The sequence below is a fragment of the Etheostoma spectabile genome, chromosome 3, assembly GCF_008692095.1.
Source record: "Etheostoma spectabile isolate EspeVRDwgs_2016 chromosome 3, UIUC_Espe_1.0, whole genome shotgun sequence".
NCBI classification, from domain to species: Eukaryota; Metazoa; Chordata; class Actinopteri; order Perciformes; family Percidae; genus Etheostoma; species Etheostoma spectabile.
Genome location: NC_045735.1, coordinates 9,625,073 through 9,627,747, shown reverse-complemented (window position 1 = coordinate 9,627,747; position 2,675 = coordinate 9,625,073). Strand labels below are relative to the sequence as shown.

At 41.3% G+C, this 2,675-nt stretch overlaps 2 protein-coding genes across 2 annotated transcripts in view; both read right to left on the bottom strand.

The window, feature by feature from the left end:
* The window catches only part of ilvbl (ilvB (bacterial acetolactate synthase)-like), a 23,467-nt gene that overhangs the window by 8,263 nt on the left and 12,529 nt on the right, over positions 1 to 2,675 (bottom strand). The window lies entirely within an intron of this gene.
* fam118b (family with sequence similarity 118 member B) overlaps positions 1 to 2,675 on the bottom strand; it is a 14,330-nt gene that overhangs the window by 8,261 nt on the left and 3,394 nt on the right. The window lies entirely within an intron of this gene.

The window sequence follows — 2,675 nt, the reverse complement described above, 5'->3', positions numbered from 1 at the left end:
ATGAGCTTTCCTTAGTATGTGCCATTTCTGAGTCTGTAGCTATTGAGGAGCAGAGAGGGGGGTGGAGCGGGAGATGCTAGGGGTGTGGCCTTGACCAAGTGCCACTTTGCTTGTTTGAAAGCCATGATGTGTCTCTCTCTCTCTCTCTCTCTGCCATGATGTGTGTCTCTCTCTCTCTCTCTCTCTGTCTCTCTCTCTCTCTCTCTCTCTCATAGGTGGGCCAAATACTCTGGGTGGGCAAAGCAGAGAAAGGGGAAGTAACTTTGCCCCTTATGACCTTATAAGGAGCAAGATTCCAGATCGGCCAATCTGAGCTTTAATTTTCTCACCTATCACCAGTTCTAGACACTGGGGGACCATAGGCAGGCTGGGGGAACTCATATTAATGTTAAAAAAAACTAATAAAAATGGAAATTTTCATGCCATGGGACCTGTAACATGCTTTCACCAAGACTTCTCCTTGGCATCACCCTCCACAGGAATTCCAACTGGCACCCTAACTGCCCCAATTTACTCTCAAGTAGAGACTTCAGGGGTGTGTCAAGTTGTTGTTGTTGTTTTTTTTAAGTATCTACTCATGGGCAACTTTGTTCCGTATCAAACACTCCATCCCCCTCTTTGATACTGACCACAGCTTGTCAAGTAGCAACTCGCATACCACTGTAGCTTGTTAAGAGATTATGGGTTGTGACTACAGTCGGAATCTCACCATTACCTGGCCGAGCCGGTTGTAAAAAATAAAATTGTCTGGCAGCTAAGAATAGCAAAGCGTAGTGCCGAGATGCAATGACCAAGGTGATCCTAGCACAGGGAAATGCTGTGCTGACTTCCAGAGATTACAGCTCTAATGGGCTAAACAGCGGGAGGCCTTTTCACAGGAAGAAGCTCATTATCCACGTCTAGTGTCTACAGCACCCATCCTGATCACTGGGTGTCCTTGGACTGTCTCAGGACTTATGTAATGACTAAAATTAAGTGCAAGTAAACAAATCTAGGTTCTAAATAGTCTCTTAATACATTTTATTCGTTTTATGCTAGCTCTGGACTGCCCTACTGTGGACATGCAAACAGATAGCACAAAACAGTGCTGTTGCTTCTAGAAACACAGGGACTTAAAGACCCCATAGCTTGATCTTTTTCCAAAGTTATGGTTAATTTCACAATGATAGTCGACTTTTGTAAAATATACCACAACAGTTTCCTTTAGCAGCAATGGACATAAAGCGCTTTATCATTTACAAATCTCAGATTATCATCAAAGCCAGTATCAACACATGATAAAATGTTTCCTCCATTCACCCAAAACATTGACAATGTTTCTTGCCTGAATTTGAAATAAACAAGTGGGCAAAGTTGTTATTTGCCAAGGTCAAATGTGTGAGGATTTACAAAAAAAGTTCTCTCTCAGTTTTAACTTTAGATTAGCCTCATTACCTGCCACTGTGTGCCTGCAAACCACCATAATCCATCTCAACCACAATCCCATGAAAAGTGGGTTAAACTCTCACAGCTGTTAACTAGACTGGAGGCAAGACTCTCACACCCTCATATGCTTCGGTTTTCTTTGGGTATTTTGATATTAGGACATATTGTCCAATTTCATATGCCTTGGGGAAACACTAAATCTCACATACTTTTGCAGATTGCAGATGGGTTTTGTGAATGGAATCACTACAAACTCATGTCCTCTCCTGTCATTTACAGTATGCTTGCTGTTTGGGTGGTGCTTTAACTCTGTCTGAATGGAAAATCTGGGCAGGGGGGGCAGCTGGTTCACATTTTTCTATGCTTGTTTTTTCTCTCAGCATGCTATAGCCTGCTGTGTCTGTGGCAAACAGCAGTGGGCTGGTGTCTGCACAACTGTGGATTGAAATAAACACGCTGGATAAAGCCATAAAAGCGTTGCTTGTTCGCTTTGGGACAACAGGCTGGCTGAGGCCAGAAACAAAGCGCTTTATCAATGTCAAAGGTGCGATGAGACATGACTAACACAGGAGGCAAACTGTATTAAGGCTCCCATCTGCCAGCCCTGCTCCAGACCAGATCAATATAGCCAGAATACTGAGTAGTAGGAAATGTTTTTATCCATTTTCTTTAAAAATAAAATATTATTTGTAATAATCCAATTTGTTTAGAGCTGCAAGGTTCTGAAAAAAAGGAGAATCTTTTTTTTAAGGGTTCCCACGGGATCTTAAAAACTCGAACATTTCAGAATCTAAACTGTCTACACTAAAAGTTGAGTGGTTCAGTTTTTTTGTAATAAACCAAAAGTCTAATATATGAGCTTGTATTTTCATTTCTCTTTGGAAAACTCACAAATATCATCTGAATTTGGATGAATAAGTTATTACTAAACACCAAGAACAGGACAGGAACAAAGTGAACACCGGACTGAATAATATGAACATTTAAAAGTCGACACTGCTTCACTAAACCCATTTGGGAAAGTTCTTTCCAACGCAGGCTTTTTCTTTGCTGATAAAACCAAAATATTTGGTACCATATAATAGTAGCTTTGTGCATTACTCCCTAGTTCCCCTTTATTTTCAATTTTCATTAAAGTGGAATATTGCAACGTCTGGCTGGCAAGTTGCCGGACTCAGCATCAGGAAATATCACGTGATATCAGGTCTTGCGATGTAACAAATTGCTTCACGGCACTGCACACATACGCC